Raw genomic sequence first — 13,339 nt, 5'->3', positions numbered from 1 at the left:
ACCTCCATCCTCCCCTGAAATCTTCGAAATCAATATTCCCATGTATCATAAAACAATATCCTCTAGAACAAGAAATCTTCACAGATATGGGAAATGGCAAATTACGCAGAAAGATATTCTACCGTGTCAAATACACAGCCTTAGAGCAATCTAAAATTAAGTAAATCAAAGATACAATGTTTGCCAGCGGCATATTCTAAAAGTACAACTACCCCGAAAATAGCTTTCCAAACTAACGTTTTTAAGGCGATGAGTTGTACTATTGTTCGAATACTGATCGTAACTTCTTATACAACAGTAAAGGAATATGTAGGTTTTGGTCTTTGGTTAGGAATAAAGATGCTGATACCTGAGTACGCAAGGAAGAAGATTTCATTCATTGATTAAAAGCAATTACCATGAGATCTTAGATTGGGTTGACCCTTATGAACCGGAGAAGAAGTCTGAGGCAAACTATAAAGAATAAGCTTTAGAAGATGCCATAAGATGAAAAAATGACACGGTAAAACAATACACTTAAAATATTGATTAAAAACATCATAATTGAAAGATTGTAAAAAAAAGTTGCGGAAGAAGATATTTTGAAAGCATAAAAAGAAACTTATTGTTGCATTTATTTATTTATACATATGTTTCCAGTTCCGTAAACGAATCAGATCATAAAAAATGTGAATAAAATCTCGCTAAGTTCTGATTGATACTATTTAGCACATTGCATTATTTATAATCGACAAGAATGACGATAAAATTGGTTTTTACCTTTCATTCTTAGAAATAAGATATACTTCAAATACTGCATTATGTTTTTTGTTTTCTGTAACTATTATAATTTTCATCAGCATTTCAACATCTTTAACATCATCATCCTAATTTCACAGAGATAGCTTATAAAGTTTGTTTATAAAACTAAGCAAATCTTTCTTTGCAGTTTAGAGATTTTCATTAACCATTTTGCTGTAGTAATCCAAAGACTTTACAGTTTCTAACTCCACCTTTGCATTTTTTAATCGCTTAGCCATTGACTATTCAGTTTATGTTCCTCGTTTTTTCAGTCTTTCTTCTAATGCTTAAAAGCTTGGCGGCTAAATAAACAAATAGTGATATCCTTCGACACTCTTATGTATTTTTTGACCACCTTGTATATCGATATCAAGCAGCCCAATCTATATAAAATGAATAAATACCTTTCCACGAGCGATGATTTCATTAACCTTTCCTTTATGAGTACCATAATAATTATCATGCACTTCGCAGAATTCAGCGAATACTCCCTTTTCAATTTATTTTTCAAATTCTTATTTTGTGACAAAATAATATTATCGGCCATGAACTTATCCAGGTCTTGGTCTTCTCGTTGTATAACTGATACTCAGCTCAAAGATACCAGGATGCTTCTCCAATAAATCATTGATCAGAGTTCCCTTTCCCACTCCAGAACATCCTGTAATGACAAGAGGCATATATTTTACTTTGTCTTTCTCATAGTTGAAATATGCGAAGAATGTTTGTGCGTGCTCATAAACATTGTTTGGCTGCTGTAAAAGGCATGAACTCAGGAAATCATTGAGTATTTGTTTGAGCTCAGGATGTCTCTTCAAGTAGTTTAAATGCTCTTCGGAGATTTTATGCTTGATGTCACCGAAGTAAGTTTGGAGCTAAGAATCGAAGTTCTTCTGCATTTTGTTGATCCTTTTTTGAATGCTTAATAAATATAACTATCCAAACTTGCTATTTATTTAATTTAATTTATTTAATTATTTTAAACATAATTATTTTAATTAATTTATTTATTAATTACTTTATATTATTTATTTTAAATACATCTGAATGAACAAGAACACCTCTCAATATCATATAATAAAAAATTTGCCATGAATATAGTATAAATCATTTGCTCAGTATTTTTTTTGATGTCAATTTTTTTATTTTAGAATTTCTCATCTAATTGTTTAGCCTTCTTTTCTGAAATGTGTTTCGTATATTCGTTTTATTCTCCTAAATTTGCTAAGCCATTATTTTATGCAAATCCGATAAGTTCAAATCAAATGAATGCACTCCCTTTGTATAACTTAGCTCAGTCTTCCTCGGATTATACTTTCTTTATTTTTAATTATTATTTTTTCTAACGCCTTCAGTAATGAAATAATTTCTACCAAATAGCGACCCAGTTTTAGATTATAACTCTTATCTTTTATTCTGTCGACTATAGAACCTCGAGCGAGTCTCATCGCGTTTTTTCTTCAAACTATTTATCCGGGATTGCTCAAGTATGAGACGATCAGCCTTTTAATTATATTAAATTAATGGCGCGATAGTGTTTTCGTATTGCTCACGTTGAAGATGAAAATATTTATAAATTTTTTGACTTGAACGATGTGGGTTATTCCAGATAAACTTCTAAGGTTTGTAAAATTAGGTTGACTTCAATATTTGTTGAGGCTTTTTGTATTGTTAAAATGGCAAAATGGATGATAAAGAGTGTTATTTAAGAGCCGTGAATTTCTGAGGCATTTGGAAGGTGTTGAGATATGCTGTTATTTGTTTTAGAAGTTTTATTAATTTGTATATAAAATACAAAATGTGTGTTCGTCTCTATAATATAAATATACAGATATTCTTTGTTAAAATGATTAATTATTCGGGTATCGCGAGACTTTGATATTAATTAAGCTGAATAAATTTGTAAGATGCCAAACTTCAGAAGTAACAAAGAAACGGAAAAAGCAAGACGTCAAAGTATTTAAAGAAACCCGAATCTGACAGCCAAAAAGTAATCAAAATGGTGTTGCGGATCCTCCAAAAGTAAAAACATCAAAGCCAACCACAAATCTAACACTCCTCTCATTCCTTCATCCTTCCCAAACCCAAACCCAAATCCAAGCTACACAACAATCATCCCAACATCATGTACTTCTTCTAATTATTCTTAAAAGCAGAATCTATTCCTTTTGTAGTAGATGAAAAACCTAACATTAAAAACTAGATGAGAAGTATATCCTCAAGTTCTAGTTCTTCAGAGATGAAAAAAGACAGTAAAATAAATTCTCTCTTGCCAACAGCACTGAGAAGTTCCAATGGTACTTCTACTATAATCATGTTAGATAAGGTTATAAATAGCGTCTAGTTAGAAAGATTGTATGTGAGCCCTGAATTCCGCGATCATAATTAAGGAAATTTTCGGGTCAAGAAGATATAAATTCCAAAAGTCAATGTCTAAAGATGAACTAATTAAATCATTTATTATTAAATATGGTACTTATTGTTCCTTATTGTTCCTCTGTTTTCACTGGTTTGATTACTATAGAATGAATTCACGAGAGCAAACACTCTCATCTATCTAATTTTCGGACCCAAATCCTTCAGTATAATTTTTATTTTATTACAATTTTAATTTAACATGAGCATAAAATTAATTAATTATAAAATCAAATCGCAATAGAATAACATACTTTCAATCAAACTGAACGAGTAAACAGAGTTGTCACTTCTTAGTCTGCTCTCAAATACAAAGTGACAATGATTGATGGACCAGCAATGATTCCAAACCAAAATAAAAGTGCTCCTGATTTTTGGCCTTGCATGAATTTAGTGATATAAATCAAGGGCACTTGTCCTATGATAAACAGCAAGAATATTGGCTTAACAATCCTAAAGATCATGGCTAAGAGAAACTAATGCAAAACAGCACTAAACATGAATGTGACCAATTGAGCCTTTCCTTTCGAGAGTTTATACCTCACAATCAGTTCTAAGTATAAATGCCGATACAAGAAAATATGCACAGGTTTATTCCATTTTCGATTAAATTACTCATAGGTTGTCGAATTCCACCAATCTTCGTAAAATTCGCGATAGTCTAACTTCGTAATTTCAGCAAATATGTTTGTAATTTGCTCGAAAGTAAGATAAAATAAAAGGAGGATCAAAAATGTTGCGGGTAGCATCTGTCTGAATAATAGTTAGAAATAGGGTAATGCTGCTCCTTTTTAGATCTGAACAAGAATATATTTTGTATGAATAACGTAGGTCATAACAAGACAAATGATTGCAATCACACTTTTCTTGATTATGTACACAATTGAAATTTTATCTTTTCGTGGGTATGTATCATAGACAAGCCAAGGTGTCCACATAAATATAGCAAAGTCCTTGAAATTGATATTTGCAGGATAGTTAGTCATAGGATTTTGTTTATTGGCCAATGCTTCCTCTTTTTCTTCGCGATAATCTCGATTCACAGTCGTATATGAGTGCATTTTCATAAAATGAACACATGCCTGAAGAATAACAAAAGCACAATGAGATGAACACCAATTTTTCTTAAGAATCAAAACTGAAGAGAATATAAACAAGCCTGCCTGAGTTAGATGTTGCAAGAATAGAGCTAGTTTTATGGGTATTCCACCTATTATCAGTTTTTGTAAAAAGTATGAAGTAAATGACCAAAGGAAGAACAATGGCCAGACCATCATGCATAAGATGTAATCTTCTTTGAAAGTGTTATACAAGTACGATTCAAAGAACTATCCTTTTTATATTTTGCGAAGGACTGGCGATGTAAAGATGAATATTCCTCCCAAGATAGCCATCATATTGTAGAAACCCCTGAGATTCGATTTATTCAAAGCTGAGTCAGTATTTTGTTCATCCAGTAACGATGGGCCTCTAGCATACTACTTCATCGCTTTGCCCGGTGGAGTTAAGTTTGGATATCTCCAGCTTTTAATCATGGTATATGTTTAAATGATTAAGCTATTTTATAATACAATATGCTTATTAATTTGATTTCGATGTTTTTTTCATAATTTCAATAATGATGACTCATGTCTCACAATCTCGCAACAGCTTACTTTTTCCTGAACAATAACTCAGTTCATTGCGTATCCATAATTCAGAACTCTAAATTGAAAACAATGCCAAAGATATGAAGATTGCAACATTGAGTACACACTTATAAAAAACTTATGAATAATTGGATGCTTTGAATAAGTCGATCTCGGCAAATAAATCCAAAAGATCATATAATCTCTCTTCCACAAGAAAATAATGCCAAAAATGCTAATCTAAATAAGAATTTATACTAAAGCAAGAAAATTAGTTGAACTAAGTTAATAAGAAAATTAATCTGTTTTAAAAGACTATCTAAAAGAAAGACAAAACAATAAACAGCTTAGAAAAGGAAGTGAAAGAGTTCAAAACAATTCTAAGATAAATCAATTAAAATAGAAAGGCTCTTAACGTTAACGGAAACATAAAAACTTATAAAAATTATCCCATTTTTAACAATATATACAATGAAGTGCCTGAAGAGAATGAAAGAAAATAAATTAGTAAAATATCCTCAGTTCAACTATTTAATAAGGATATTTCTCAGGATATTTGCGATGGCATTTCAAAAAACTACTTGAGAGATACACCGAAGAACATGCTCAAAGATACAACTAAATGTGTTCATATCTTAATACAATAGAACTAATCTCTCAAACAATAAAATTATAATTTTCAGGCCAAAATTGAATATCTGGAGAAACATCTCTTTGTTATTGAAGATTCAAATCGAGTATTGAAAGAGTAAATACTGCAATATATCCATGATTCGAAAAATATTAAGCAGACATTAGTCTAAATTAAGCCTAACTCTATCAACGGCTTCAGCGCCAGCAGCTTCAAAAGTAACAATGACATACAAAGCCATCGCAATAATACAAATGTAAATGCAAATGCAAATGTAAATGCAAATGCGCATGCCAAACAAAAGCCAACGAATAACACAGAAGAAAACAAATAGTTTCGGAAATATGTTCATACCCAAAAGGTAAGATAAAAAAAAGTCTCATGGCTCTCTTCTGCTGAACTTCAGTAAAAGCCTCAATAATAGAAATCGAAATTTATAATTCAATCCATTTCAGAAATCGAATAAAAGCCACTAAGAAATTAAAATGCTTACTTATCTAAAGATTATGACTTTTAGATTATGGCACAGGATAATGAAAAATCGCCTTTAACTCTTATGAATAATTATCAATCGCCAAAGTAAAAGAATGAGTAAAAGAGAGGGTAAAAGAGAGAGTAAAAGAGAGAGTAAAAGAGAGAGTAAAAGAGAGAGTAAAAGAGAGAGTAAAAGAGAGAGTAAAAGAGAGAGTAAAAGAGAGAGTAAAAGAGAGAGTAAAAGAGAGAGTAAAAGAGAGAGTAAAAGCCTGTGAAAGAGAAATAGAGCAAATTTCAGGAGAAAGATATGATTGACGAACACATGAAAAGTCTGCAGAATAAGATCAGAATTATAAAAGAATAAAATTAAAAGTTGAAGAATTAAGTTTGTCTGATGTCTAAATGATTATTTGAAGATAAATCAGTATTTATTTGCGATGGCTGCTAAGAAATTTTCCCGCTTTTTATATACATGATTATATAGCACGTGATTTTTATGATTAATTAAAATGCCGAAGAAAGCTACTCAAAATGATGATAGCGACAGTGAGTTCTCTTCAGTTGCAAGCTAAAGCTCGGAGGAAAGTTCTGATGTCAAATATTAAATCAACAAAAACAACAAAAGTAAGAACAAAAAAAACAACATAAAAAACAATAAAGCAAAAAGAAAACCCATATATAATAAAGAAAATCACAAAAAACAAAACCCAAACCGAGTAAAATAATCGGCAAATCACATTCGAAATTCATACCAAAAATTCTAATAACCTTCAGAAGATTCAGACTAATAAAAATTGCATCCCAAAAATCTCCACAAATATCGCTAAAAAAGAAGACTAAAACAAAATGAAGACAATTCCGATGATTTCTAACTTAGCAAATAATCCTCAAACTTCAGCCAAAATCCTGAATATCTGACCCAATTAACAAGGAACAAATTCTAATAATATAAGAACCAAGGTTTCGATGCAATTAAAATCGGATTCATTCAACGAATATAATACTAACGCAACAAGAACAGAAGATAGTATCTTCATCGATAGAAGCTGAAATTATAATCGATTCGAATAAATGAAGAAGATTACTGGAGGAAGAAAATATCGAATTTTGCATATGATTAGCTATGATTTGTTTTGAAGGGTTTATCATTTTGATTTGTTAGTTGTTTGTTTGATATGTGGTTTATTTAGGTAAAATAAAGTGTTTGCTATAAATTAATATAGACGATGAATTGCATTCTAATCTCCTCATTCCAACTTTAACTCATAACTCAAATCTAACTCAAATTCCAGTTTCACAACAACGTACAGTTTTGCATTAAAATTAATAAAAACAGCACATCAATTGTATTCCTATATATATATACATATTCAACAAACTCTTTGTCCCTTCTCCTCAAATAAATATCTATAAACAACAAAAAACACATTCATATATGATACTGATAAATTTACCGGTAATTTATAATAATAATGCAATCCCATCGCCTAAAAAACTACCACTAACGCCTCTACTTCGCAACCAGCGATCTTCACTTCGAAACAGTCCAACTAAAATCCTAAATATGGAGAAACTTCAAAAGAAACAACACAACAAACTAATGCCGATGCAATCTTTGTGGAGCTGTCTATCTACAAGTTGGCCAATCCACAGCAAATCTATTAAAACACTTGAATCTTAGACATGGATAATAGATGAATGGCAATATTCTAGGCATAAAAAAAGAAGAAGAAGAAATACTTACTGACTTTATCGAAGATATTGTTGCGGAGGAGTTTCCTGCTGAGTACTTTGTTGAGAATTTGTTAGATCTGTTTCATTCTTCAAAAAGTTAGTTTTATAAACTTATTGAGGAGGTGAGCAGATCGATGGTCAGATGTAGATCTGAGATTTCTGGAATTATTGATAGCATGGATATCTTCACCGATAAATAGGAAGCGATGGAACGACTTCGTTTTAATTTCCCTGAACTATCGCAAGGCTCACGCAAAATAATTCTGTAAGAATATTTTTGGATTTTTGGCACAGACGAACAAATCCTCGAACATCTCTACAAAATCGGATACAAAATTCACACTCATTGCTAAATGCCAAACATATACTCCAATATGGTGATGGTCACACAGAGTATGAGATCGGCTTATTGGAAATATGGAGATAGTATCAGCATTGACTGCATTGATCGACTATTCAAAAAGAGATCACCTCGTGGCTTTGATGAGTTGTCTTGTTGGTTTATAACAGGGTTGAACCAACATCTAGAGACTGTCTTATTTGGGTTTGCAATCATTGGGCAAGGAATTGTGGAGAGCTATAACTTCGTATTCTCAGAGTTTTTCAAGTAAATGGGTAATGTGTATCCTATTTCAATCTGTACACCTCCAATGCCAAAATTGCAGCGAACATTGCAAGAGTTCAGCCCTAAAATTACCATCATTACAAATTGGTACCATAAACTGAGAGTTATCAATCAAATGCTATAGCCTGAATTATAGAAATGTCAGATTATGCAGTATGCGAGTAAATTGATGTAAAGTTGTAGTGATCGTTAATGCGAGGAGCTTTTGTTTGAAATTAGATCGAAGATAGCGGATCAATAAATAATCAAATATGGGCTGCAATTTGAAGAGTATAAGCATTGTGTGAGTAAAATCGATAGAAAGTTTATAGGTTTTTCAATTTAGGCATTCAAATATGTGAAATTAGAGAAAATAATCCGAACAAACTTCGTTTATCAATAAAATTTAGCGAGGTTGTTTATTTTTGTTTTGAAGTTGGATCAGCAATTAAACAACAGCGCTAACCGATAAACCCAATAGAACAACAAAAACAAAAACAACAATAATAATCATCGAAACCGGAACGAAGACATCTCCCATTCCTTATCATAAAATCCAAAAATAAGATGGAACCAATCTTTCAACAAATAACCATAAATACTTTTAAAAAAAGATGAATAAAATACACTAAAAATATATGCATATGAAAAATACGAAAAGAAATGCAAACAAAAACAAAGAAAATACTAAATCAGATATCTTGTTGAGTATGATCATTGGGTTTGCAATTGTAAATTCTTGGAGCAGACAGGATTTTTATGTCTGCATTTGAAGTTAGTTGTGGAGTAATTTGGGGGAAGCTTAGATTATTATACGAATTCGAGATGGAAGATATGAATGTTTGTTTGTTCTTGGATTGTATATACGATTGTGGTTGGCTTTATTATTTGTTTGAATGTTCTGTGAATTTGTGTATTTAAATTTATAGCATAGATTATTAATGCATATTAATTTATAAATATATATGCGTGAAGAGTATAAACAAATATATAGCGCGTATAAACAAATATATAGCGCGTATAATACAAATCAACTTAATTATTATTATTATTAAATATCCTTCGATTAGTGCAATTACAATCATTGAATCTAAGTATTTAAGTATTTTAACACAAATGGGCTTTGACTCTGAGAATTATCCTTTTGGAGTAAGCAGCGGAATTCTGGTCGACTGCACTTCGACCAAGTAACTACTCGAAGCAGCCTAACTATGCGAATAAACTCGAGCAGATAAGCTTATATGCCCGATTTTCACCAACGACTATCTCATCTCATTAATTACAGGGCAATAAACAACAGAGCATAAAAACAATCAAATAAGTTTAGATCGATGCTTGGTTCCATCTGACATATTCTACAAAAAACATCAGACTTCCTTAATTAACCCTTTAATCAATTCCTGCATTTGGGAATAAAAATTCATAACTGAACTTAAATCTAAGATTTTGACATTCATTGCAGAGTATTCCTCATTTCTCAATTTGAAGACATTCATATTGAAAATTTAACTAAGTGGGGACTAAGATTAAGAGAAAGATTAAAAATTTTTGGAATCTATCTTATTGGCCTTCTAAAAAGTAAGAACTATGTGAATTATTTATAGGCGAATAAAGCAGTTTATAGGAGTTATTGTAAGCTGACAATAATGGTCTGTTTGGATGGTAGTAGCGAAGATGAAGGCAACACAAAAAGAAACGATAATATATGGAACAGGTACATCAAATTCAGATAAAAATTCGAAAAGATAATGGGAAGCTATATCTTTAAAATTGCACTAAGTTTCAAAGGTAATTTACCTTGTACTCGCATTGTCAACAGATGGAAAAGCTAACAAATATCCTATATCGTTTATTCGACAGATTGCTTCACTCAGAATTCAAAAGGCTTTGCGACCCTTCCTATAAAGCATTAAAGACTATTTCACGAGTTCATCAACACAAAAGCAGGAATTTGTATCTCAATTCCCCAAAAATAATAACAAGCCTCAGAATATTTCAAATATCTGCAGCACAGTTTCGATTCCATGAGCAAAAATGTAACATTTAAATATATATATGCAGGTGTTAAGAAGTGACAAAAATGTCCTCAATTTAAGTGATTACCTTCAAGATCCATTGCAGCCCTATGCCGATAATCTGGAATCAGCTACCTATTAAATATTTGAAAACGATCAAAGAAAGTATGATGAGTATGAAGGAGCATTAGAGGATGCATTTGCCAAATTCTAAAAACAGCAGAAAGTTGTTATTTACTATATTGGCGCTGGAAGAGGTGGGCTCATCTTCAGTGTCTTTGCTGCTGCTAAGAAAATGCAAAGGAAATTTCATCTTTTTGCAATTGAAAAAAACCCCTACCCCATCCAAACAATAAAGCAAAGAGCTAAATAAAATCGTTGGAATTAACATCTAACAATAATTCAATCCGACATCCGAGATTACACAATGACCTAAAAACCAGATATCTTCCTATCTGAACTACTGGGAGGATTTGGTGATAACGAACTCTCCCCAGAATGCCTATTTTGGGCATAGAAGTATAAATTCTATTAATACATAGAAACATTCACGAAAACACAATTTGCATTCCTTTATCTTATGCTTCTTATATTAAGCCAGTTTCTTATCAAGGAATTCATCGAAATCTTTCGAAGTAAGATCGACATTGTTACTATACTGTTAACTTTGCGAGTTATTGGACAAACTTCCAGTCGAAACAAGTATGGTAATATAAGCATCCATTGAGAGATGGCTCAGATTAATTCAATAAAGATTCAGGTTTGATCTAATTTGTAGCGAAAGAAGATATTGTTATCAATGGCTTTGCTGGGTATTTCACAACTGCCTTGAGTTAAAGATTCGAACTATCGATACTTCCTGAAAGACCAACTCTTGGTAGTCATAGCTGGTTTCCTTTATTCTTCCCTTTTGTCAGCAGTGTCTACATGAATAAGAACGATTCCATCCGAATTAAAATATGTCGCAAACATACAAATAAGAAAGTGTGGTATTAATGGCAGTATGCTCACAAAGGATATGAATCAATTGTTCATAATGAAAATGGATGGAAGATAGTTATTGAATTGTGATGTTCTGAGATTAGATTAATTAATGAGAAATTATAAATGAATATTCTATTCTAAATAAGATATATGGCAATGAGTCAATGAAATTATAATAGCCCAGTAAATTAGTTTGTCATTATTTTTAGATGGTTTTTATGTTTAGTTTTGTTTTGTTTTTGTAGCTTATGTTTATTTATTTTATGATAAATTTTTAGATTCAATAAGTTTATTGTCGGTAATTGTATTGATTCTCTACAATCATATCAAAAAATTATAAATCACAATATGATAATATATAGATCTGCATTTTTTCATAAAATTACCCATATTTCGAAGGCTATAATATAAACACATTAATCATTATCGGAACTAAAGTTTAAAATAAAAACAGATATCATAACATCAAGACAGTAATCATAACAATGGGGTTGGGGTTGGGGTTGGGGTTGGGGTTGGGGTTGGGGTTGGGGTTGGGGTTGGGGTTGGGGTTGGGGTTGGGAATTGGAACTAATATGAACTAATTAAATATAATTTGATTCTATTCCTTATGCTTCCTATCTATGTATGTATTTGCCTCATTATAATTTCAAACTTATTTAGAGCATCCTTCAACCAAAAATCTAATCCAAAACACAATCAATCCAAAACAATCAATCCAACACAAATAAACTAATTAGAAGCTGAATCAATAACATAGATTCTGACTTTAATATCCGAACGAACTAAATAGGCATTAAGTAACATAATATTCTCATCAATGATTTTAGCCATGTGAGCTGTCATTCCACCACATCCAAAACTAACAAAAAGTAACCAAACCAACGATTATGGCATTGAAATTAAAGTTGCATCAATTCTATCGGAGCTAAATATTGGATTTGTACAATAGAAATTGAATGGGTTAATAAAATGTGATTATTGCCTCATTTAGCTTCTATTTCATGATTCCAATTGTTAGTTTGTATTTTTTGACGGGAAGCTTGTTCAATTGCTGCGGGATGTGTGTGATAATCAGTTCTGTGTCTCTCATTGATTGTATATTTTATCTTGTCAGATTAAAAGAAACGCATTATTTATAAAAATTCATGTATTCAATTTGTATACATATATTCATATATTTATCTCGATATTCCAATTTATACATACATACACATATAATATCTTTATCTCTAAAATTACTGTTGAAACAAATAGAAAACAGCGTCAATCCGACATATAGAAATTATAAATTATACCATAGAAGAAATGTCTCGAATTGTCTCAAACTGTGTTCAGATCTGCAATTCCCCCTCAAATAACTCGAAAGCGAAGATGCTCTACTCCTTTCCTAAGAGCTAACGTTTCAAAAATACAACGCAATAGCTGTAACAATTTATTAATCCATCTCAGATGCGATCGATTCTATGAAGTGCCGAATACCTTTGAGAAACGTTCTGCTTCAATTGGCTATGGCACTAAATATGATTTCACAAAAGAGTATCTATATTGAATTAATTCAGTATGCCGAAGACCCCTGCTCCATGTCAATATCAGACTTAGACTCTTTTCGAACAATCGAAAAGAAAGAAGGTTGGTGCAAGATTCGGTAGTGGAAGAGGAGAAATGTAATCAACAGGATTCATTAAAAAGAATGAGAACCCTGGGCCTGGAGCCTACTAAAATGTGCAACTTAAATCTAAGATCTCATATTCTGTGAAAGGAAAAGCAAAGATCAATAATTTTGAGCAGATATATGTGCCTGGGCCTGGATCATGTATTTATTGATAGAACTCAGATTAAAGCCCTTCTTTGCTCAACAAAACAGGGATTTGTTTCTTATCCAAATTTCAAAACAAAAGTGGGATTTGTTTCAGTAAAGAAAAACGACTCAAAATCGATGATTTGAAATTTCCAGGACCTGGATCATATGATTGCTCGAAAACTGACTTATCACCAAATGGCAAATATATGTCCTCGCGATTACAAAGTGCCAAATCTTCCAAATTCGGGAAAAGCGAAAGATTGCACACCT

General features: G+C 31.7%; 2 pseudogenes; one reads left to right on the top strand and one right to left on the bottom strand.

Annotated features, from left to right (window-relative positions):
* Positions 1 to 929: 929 nt before the first annotated feature.
* Positions 930 to 1,668, bottom strand: LOC148298344 (guanylate kinase pseudogene; annotated as a pseudogene).
* Positions 1,669 to 2,373: 705 nt separating this feature from the next.
* On the top strand, positions 2,374 to 10,798 carry LOC148298343 (protein arginine N-methyltransferase 5-like; annotated as a pseudogene).
* Positions 10,799 to 13,339: the final 2,541 nt, after the last annotated feature.

Source organism: Brachycentrus maculatus, unplaced genomic scaffold (genome assembly GCF_059751285.1).
Source record: "Brachycentrus maculatus isolate JH-2025_06_01 unplaced genomic scaffold, ASM5975128v1 h1tg002171l, whole genome shotgun sequence".
NCBI lineage: Eukaryota > Metazoa > Arthropoda > Insecta > Trichoptera > Brachycentridae > Brachycentrus > Brachycentrus maculatus.
Note: the sequence above shows the minus strand (reverse complement) of the source record. Positions and strands in the feature narration are given on the sequence as shown.